Below are 8023 nucleotides of genomic sequence, written 5' to 3'. Positions count from 1 at the left end.
CCTACATTCTATTCTTAACTCTTTTTTTTTTTTTTTTTCTTTTTTGAGACGGAGTCTTGCTCTGTCGTCCAGGCTGGAGTGCAGTGGCCGGATCTCAGCTCACTGCAAGCTCCGCCTCCCGGGTTTACGCCATTCTCCTGCCTTAGCCTCCCGAGTAGCTGGGACTACAGGCGCCCGCCACCTCGCCCGGCTAGTTTTTGTATTTTTTAGTAGAGACGGGGTTTCACCGTGTTAGCCAGGATGGTCTCGATCTCCTGACCTCCTGATCCGCCCGTCTCGGCCTCCCAAAGTGCTGGGATTACAGGCTTGAGCCACCGCGCCCAGCCTGACCATTTTGTTTTAAATTTTTCTTAATTTATCATATAGCAATCTTAACCTTCTACATTTCTGTGTCTGAGAATACACTTAGAAATTCCTCTTGCATTCCAAGATTATGTAAGCAGCCAATTGGTTCTCTTAGTTTTTCCAGGAAGCGAATCATTTGATCATCTCTGTAGTATTATTTAAAACTGTTTTTCCTTTCTTCTTCCTTCCTCCTTTTTCTTTGTCTGATTACATTGACTAGAATTTCCAAAACAATGGTCAAAAAAGAAAAAAACCAACATAGATAGTAGTATCCTATGTCTTGTTCCAAACTTCAGTGGAGAAAGCATGTAGTGTTTTTCTGTTAAGTCGTTCGGCAATTGGATTCTGAAACACCCTGTTTATACTACCAAAGTGACTTGCTGTTCACAGCTTCCTGGGAGGTCCTGTGCAAACTGGAAGTTGACTTTGCTCAAATGCCACTTCAGCATCTCTAGAGCTAATTTTTTCTCCTTTGACCTATTGATGAGATAAATTATATTAATAGATTTTCTGATATTGCACCATCCTTAAAATCCTAGAAAAAATTTAATTTGGTTGTGATGGCATTATATGTTTTAATTCCTCTTTGAAAACCTTAAGATCTATATTCATAAGTACTACTTATCATTTTTATTTTACTACATCTTTTTCTATACTTATAGTATGAATATACTAGCTATAGAAAAAGAATTCAAAATGGAATTTCCTATTACTGTCTAATAACAGTTAACTGTGTAGAGGAGGTCTGTTCTATTATTCACCCTTTCTCTGGTGATTGTAACTACCCCTCTCTCTATTCTTAACCATGTGGTTTTGTGGGGGTTTTTTTTAACTTTTTTATTATGGAAATTTTCAAGCATATGGAAAAGTAAACTGAAATACAGTGAATCCATCATTTGGTCCCAGCTTCAAAACAACCAAATTCTTCACAATTTGTGTGTGTGTGTGCTTTTAAGGAGCAGAGAGTTTAATAGGCAAGAAAGACAAGAGAAGGCAGAAAGAAGAAGCTCCCCCATACAGAGACGGGGTGGCAGTGGTGGGGGGAGGCTCCAAAGCCAAAAGAAGAAGTCCCTCCCCAATTTTTTTCATCTATTCCCCCCTCATGTTTTAAAAATTTAATGCTTGGCATCATGTGATTTCACAGTAAATTCTTCATGATATATCTTTAAAGGATGCAGTGAAATGAACCAAAAAAGTGCCTTAGTTCTCTAAGCTTATAAGTTTTTTGTTTGTTTTTTACTTTAAGCAAAACATTTTATCTAAGGTAGATAGCACAGTTTGTGTGTCTAGAACATTTCACAGGCCTTGCTTATACATTCCTGGGTCTAATATGTTTGGGGGGCCACTCCTCTAATGTAATCTTTGCATTTCTTCTATGATTATTAATCTAATCAGAGTTCCTCTCATATGCCTTATGTGTTGTTTCAAAAATAAACTTCTCTATTCACTGCTTTTGGTTTATTATTTTCTCCTTTTTTTTCTATTTCTCCTATACCTTTCTCCTATAGCTCTTCAGTATATTTTAATATTCCTTTATTAGTTTTCATTGAATGGTACTTTAGTTAACATATCTATGACTTGTTGCTTAATAATAAACAATGAGGCCGTGAATTTCTAATATTTTGTGAAGTAAATAGTTTTACTTTGGCCCAGAAGTCATACAGGAAAATATTTTACATGTTTCTAAGTAGTTAATTTTTATTATTGACCTTTTGTTATTAGTATCAATGTGATGGCTTTGTGATTAAAGAATGTGTTCTGCAGACTTTACACATTTACTGAGAAATATATTTGTGGCCGAATACACCATTGATTATGATAAATGTTCAAAGGCACCGCTTAAGAGAATGTATATCCTCAGTAATAAATGCAAAGTTTATAATATTTATACATGTGTCCTAATCTGCTTTGTGTTGCTATAATGGAATATTTGAGACTGGGTAATTTAAAAAGAAAAAAAGCCTTATTTGGCTCATGGTTCTGATGGTTGGAAAGTCCGGGATTGGATATCTGCATCTGGTGAGGACCTCAGGCTGACTCCACTCATGGCAGAAGGTGATGGGAGCTGGTACGTGCAGAGATCACATGGCAACAGAAGAAGAAAAAGGGAAAGTGAGGAAGTGCCAGGAGCTTTTTTCACAGCCAGCTCTCTTGGGAACTAATAAAGTGAGCATCACTAACTCCAAAGGAAGGGCATTAATCTATTCATAAGGGATCCTCCTTCATGGCCCAAACACCTCCCAACAGGCCCCACCTCCAACATTTGGGGTAAATTTCAACTTCAGGTTTAGAAGGATTAAACATCCAAACCCTAGCAACATGTATGTATGTAACTGTAAAATCAACATTTTTTGTTGTTATATTAGTCACACCTACCTGTATTTCCAGAAGTACGGCAGACCATATATCCTGAAAAATTATCCCAAACTACCTAGAAATGAAATACGCCTGTAATCCCAGCACTTTGGGAGACCAATGTGGGCGGATCACCTGAGGTCGGGAGTTTGAGACCAGCCTGACCAACATGGAGAAACCCCATCTCTACTAAAAATACAAAAAAAAAAAAAAAAAAATGGTCAGGTGTCGTGGCATATGCCTGTAATCCCAGCTGCTCAGGAGGCTGAGGCAGGAGAATCCCTTGAACCCGGGAGGAAGAGGTTGCTGTAAGCTGAGATTGCGCTATTGCAATCCAGCCTGGACAACAAGAGCGAAACTCCATCAAAAAAAAAAAGAGAGAGAGAGAGAGAAAGAAAAAAAGGTAGATAGATAGATAGATAGATAGATAGATAGATAGATAGATAGATAAGTCCTCTTTAACTGAAGAGCTAAGCATCCAAGAATAGGAAAAATTCTTAGAAAAAAAATAGGATGTTTAGAAAGCTGAAACCTGAATGGTAGCTGAAGCTGAAATTTATGGATCATGTATTTTGAGAAACTTCTAGGGAGCAGGAAACAAGGCCTTGTACCTACTTAAGGGAGCTGAGACTGAGGCACCCACCACCCACACTTATTAAAGGTTGCAGGGTTTATCACATATATAGAAGTAAAAGGACTGGCAATAATAGCCCAAAGAACAGCAAAGATGAAATGTAAATACAACATTGTGAGATTCGTATACTCTATATGAAGTGGTGAAGGTAGATTGTAATTTTTTCAAGATATATAGTAAACCGGCCAGGCGTGGTGGTTCATGCCTGTAATCCCAGCACTTTGGGAGTCTGAGGCGGATGGATCACCTGAGGTCAGGAGTTTGAGACCAGCATGGCCAACATGGTGAAACCCTATCTCACTAAAAATACAAATGGTAGCCGGGTGTGGTGGTGGGCACCTGTAATCCCAGTTATTCGGGAGCCCAAGGCAGGAGAATCTCTTGAACCTGGGAGGCAGAGGTTGCAGTGAGCCAAGATTGGGCCACTGCTCTCCAGCCTGGGCAACAGAGTGAGACTCCATGTAAAATAAAATAAAATAGATGTATAGCAAACCTAGAACAGCCGCTAAAAGATAAAGCCAAGAAAGGGGATAAAATGGAATTCTGAAAAACACTCATTTGTTCCAAAAGAAGGCAGGAAAAAGAGGGAGGAAAAAAACAAATACAGGACAAATAGGAAACAAATAGCAAGAGTGAAAGATTTAAAACACAGCAACTCGATAAATACACTGACTGTAATTTAAGTGAACCCAGTGGACTCAGAGTGAAACAGACCTGGGCCAGGACTTCATCGATTTCCTTTCCCCTGTATATACATGTCTGGGGCATGGGATGGGGGCTGTGTGGGGACATGATACCACTTAGGGTCCTTGGATATCAGTTCCAACTTGAATCTGTGTCCAACAGCTTGCAAGACAGCTGGGTCTTGTCCTTTCTCCAGTGTACATTTATCCAAATAAATGGCTCTGGGGGTCTTCGTTGAAGGATTAAGACAATCACTATTTCAGACACGTGCTGTGGAGTTGCGGAGTTCTTTACTGTGAAGACTCTAGCTCTTCTTCAGTCGATGAGTTCAGAGTGAGAAAGCTCAAGCCTAGATACTGGACAAGGGCTAATTTAGTTATTTATTTATCTGATACAGGATCTTTCTCTGTCACCCAGGCTGGAGTACAGTGGTGCCATCATAGCTCACTGCAGCCTTGAACTCCTGGACTCAAGCAATCCTCCTGCCTCAGCCTCCCGAGTAGCTGGGGCTACAGACATGTACCACCATGCCTGGCTAATTTTTGTTTGTTTGTTTTTAATACAGACAGGGTATCACTATGTTTCCTAGGGTGGTCTTGAACTACTGGCCTCAAGCAATCCTCGTGCCTTGGTTTCCCAAAGTGCTGGGTTTACACACATCAGCCACTGTACCTGACCTATTTGCTTTTTCCATGTCAGATGAGTAATGTGCCCATGTTGCAATAAGGTTTGAGAGTGACACATCTCACACATGCATGTGAATACTCACTCATCACACTTACGAACGACCAAAGGATCTCATCATTTTCTGTCGGAGCACCCACCTCAGCCTCTGCTCATCCATGTTTTCTTTTTTTTTTTGGTTTTTTGTTTTGTTTTGTTTTGTTTTGTTTGAGACGGAGTCTCACTCTGTCGCCCCTGCTGGAGTGCAGTGGTGTGATCTTGGCTTACTGCAACCTCCACTTCCTGGGTTCCAGTGATTTCCTGCCTCAGCTTCCCGAGTAGCTGGGATTCCAGGTGCATGCCGCCATGCCCAGCTAATTTTTGTATTTTTAGTAGAGACGGGGGTTTCACCATGTTGGCCAGGATGGTCTCAATCTCTTGACCTCATGATCCACCTGCCTCAGCCTCTCAAAGTGCTGGGATTACAGGCATGAGCCACCATGCCTGGACTGCTCATCCACTCTTTGTATCTTTTGACGGCGTAGAGTAAGCAAGGCCTTTACTGACAACTGCTTTGGACACTGTGATGCACCACTCAGGTGCCTCTTCTATGAAAGACTTGAAGTCCCAGATGCTGGGATGCTCTCTGAAGGCATCTTTGAACTGCCAGCATCCTTAGGTATCACCCAGCTGCAGACACACTGTCTACTAAGGTCATGCTCTTTCCCAGAATGGCCTACATCCAGTGACTGCTTGGTGCAGAAATATAAAGGGCTAGCATCCCCACTCAACTCAGGACAATACTAAAGGGCCATTTCGGCTCCAGGGCTTCCCTGCAGTTGGCCAAGACTGGTGTTGGGTCTGCCACAAAGCTGGATTTCCCTCTGCCCAATCCTGCTTCCATAATCTGCCTTCCACAGGTATTGACTCCAAGTACACCCTAAATTCTGTCCTAGAACCTGCAACAGTTGATCCCAGGAGTATTCTGTGGAAGCAGGAGAGAAGATGGGGTTTTGAAGATAGCACCTGCCACTGGCTGCAGTAAGGACTACATCCATAGGGGTAGGCAGAACACAGGTGCTCCCAGAAACTTTCGCTGGTGGTAAACTGGGATGGCATGTCAATAGTACAGTGTGCACTAGCTGGTGTATCAGAAATTTAAGAAAGATGGAGGGAATCGTAGCTGCAAGGTCAAGAAAATTGGATGACTAGGGTTAAACTGTGTTAAACTCTGGAAATATGTAACAAAAATCTGAGACTTATTAATGGAAAACTATGTCTGAAAGCCAGATGGTGTTCTTTGTCATATACCTTGCATTGGGAGGGCAGTGAGAACTGAGGGCTATGTCTAGGTATGAATTGTGGAGGTGACTGAGCTCCACAATTAGTTTAGTTAAAATAAAATCAAAGACAGATCCACTATACTGAGGTCAGGTTTTGGTTTAGAAAGAACGTGTCCTGGCCGGACATGGTGGCTCATGCCTGTAATCCCAGCACTTTGGGAGGCTGAGGCAGGCAGATCACTTGAGCCCAGGAGTTTGAGACCAGCCCAATATGGGGAAACCATGTCTCTACCAAAACTACAAAAATTAGCCAGATATGATGACCCATGCCTGCAATCCCAGCTACTCAGGCGGCTGAAGCAGGAGAATCGCTTGAACCCAGAAGCAGAGGTTTCAGTGAGCCAAGATCGTGTCACAGCCTCCGTGACAAGAGCAAGACTCCGTCTCAAAAAAGAAAAGAAGGGAGGAAGGAAGGAAGGGAGGATGAGAGGGAGGGAGGGAGGGAAGGGGAGGAAAGGATAAAAGGAGGAAAGGAGGAAAGGAGGAAAGGAAGAACGGGAGAAAGGGAGAAAGAGAGAAAGAAAGGGAGAAAGGAAAGGAAGAAAAGAAAAAGAAAGAGAAAAAGAAAGAAAGAAAGAAGAAGAAAGAAAGAAATGAAAGAAAGAAGAAGAAAAGAAAAAGAAAGAAAGACAAGAAAGAAAGAAGAAGAAAAAAGAGAAAGAAAGAAAGAAGAAAGAAAGAAAGCAAAAGAAGAAGAAGGAAGGAAGAAGGAAGAAGGAAGAAGAAGAGAGGAAGAAGAAGGAAAGGAAGGAAGGAAGGAAGGAAGGAAGGAAGGGAAGGAAGGAAGGAAGGAAGGAAGGCGAGAAAGGAAAAGGAAGGAAGGAAGGAAGGAAGGAAGGAGAAAAGGAAAAGGAAGGAAAGGAAAGAAGAAAGAAAAGGAAAAGAAAGAGAGAGAGAGAGAAAGAGAGAGAGAGGGTCCTGACACATAGGAAGGGGGTGTCTGGTTTGATGCTCTCCCCAAATCTTAAATTCCTAAATGTCTTTGAATCCTTTGAGCCTGCACAAATGCCCATTCTTTCTATTAAAAGCTAGCATGCTCCACCTTGCCTGAAGACAATGCTAGAAATCTCTCCCTTGCAAGTCAAAATGTGCCCCACCTGAGATCTGCCTTTAAGTCCTTTCCTGGCCTCTCTAGGCCTATAAGTCAGGTAAAGTCATAACTTAGGCCAGTCAGGAATGTGCTGGGCCTGATAAGGAAAGAAAGGAAACTATACTTCAAAACGAGCTGCAAGACTTAGCCTGTGCACACCAGAAATACATATGCGACAGTGAGCTCTGTAGTTGGTCCCACTAACCTTCCTCTTCTTGGTATCCCACAGACACACCAGCTGAAAGAGCAGTTCCTAGAAAGTGTGTGACAAAGTAGACACAAGAGGTAGACTGTACTGAACACTCTAATACATCACCCAGGTCCTCAGTCAATAAAGGGCTCATTGCTCCAGTTTTTAGGGATGTTATTGTCAGATAGGCTTCAGTTGACAAACCCTTTTGGGATTTGTCAGTGACAGAGAGCTGCCTTACCCAACATTATACCCCGTGATGGGTCATTTTATGGTTCAACCTGCCTGGGCCAGGGGATGCCCAGATATCTGGTGACACATCCTTTCTAGATATGTCTAGGAGGATGTTTCTAAAAGGGATTAGCATTTGACAAAGTAGACTGGGTAAAAAAGACACCCTCCCCAATGTGGATGGGCATCATCCAATCCATTGAGGACCTGAATAAAACAAAAAAGGTGGAGAAAGTTTGAATTCCCTCCTTATCTGATTGCTGGAGCCAGGACATTGATCTTCCCCTGCACTCAGCCCTCCTGCTTCTCAGGCCTTCAGTCTTGGAGTAGAATCTGCAGAACCAGCTTTCCTGGGTCTCCAGCTTGCAGATGGTGGAATCACATCTGCCTCCAGAATCAGCCTCCATAAGTCTGTATAGTCATATGAACCTATAGCTTACAATAAATCTCTCTTGAGAGAGAGAGAGAGAGAGAGATTTAGATATCTG

At 42.2% G+C, this 8023-nt stretch overlaps 1 non-coding gene across 1 annotated transcript; it reads right to left on the bottom strand.

Annotated features, from left to right (window-relative positions):
* Positions 1 to 4711: 4711 nt before the first annotated feature.
* LOC115900606 lies at positions 4712 to 4815 on the bottom strand. The gene has a single exon (XR_004060275.1). It is a non-coding gene; the product is annotated as a small nucleolar RNA U13 (small nucleolar RNA).
* Between the last annotated feature and the right edge of the window lie 3208 nt (positions 4816 to 8023).

Source organism: Rhinopithecus roxellana, chromosome 11, assembly GCF_007565055.1.
Source record: "Rhinopithecus roxellana isolate Shanxi Qingling chromosome 11, ASM756505v1, whole genome shotgun sequence".
Taxonomy (NCBI): Eukaryota; Metazoa; Chordata; class Mammalia; order Primates; family Cercopithecidae; genus Rhinopithecus; species Rhinopithecus roxellana.
The sequence above is the reverse complement of the archived record's forward strand: the minus strand, read 5'-3'. Positions and strand labels throughout refer to the sequence as shown.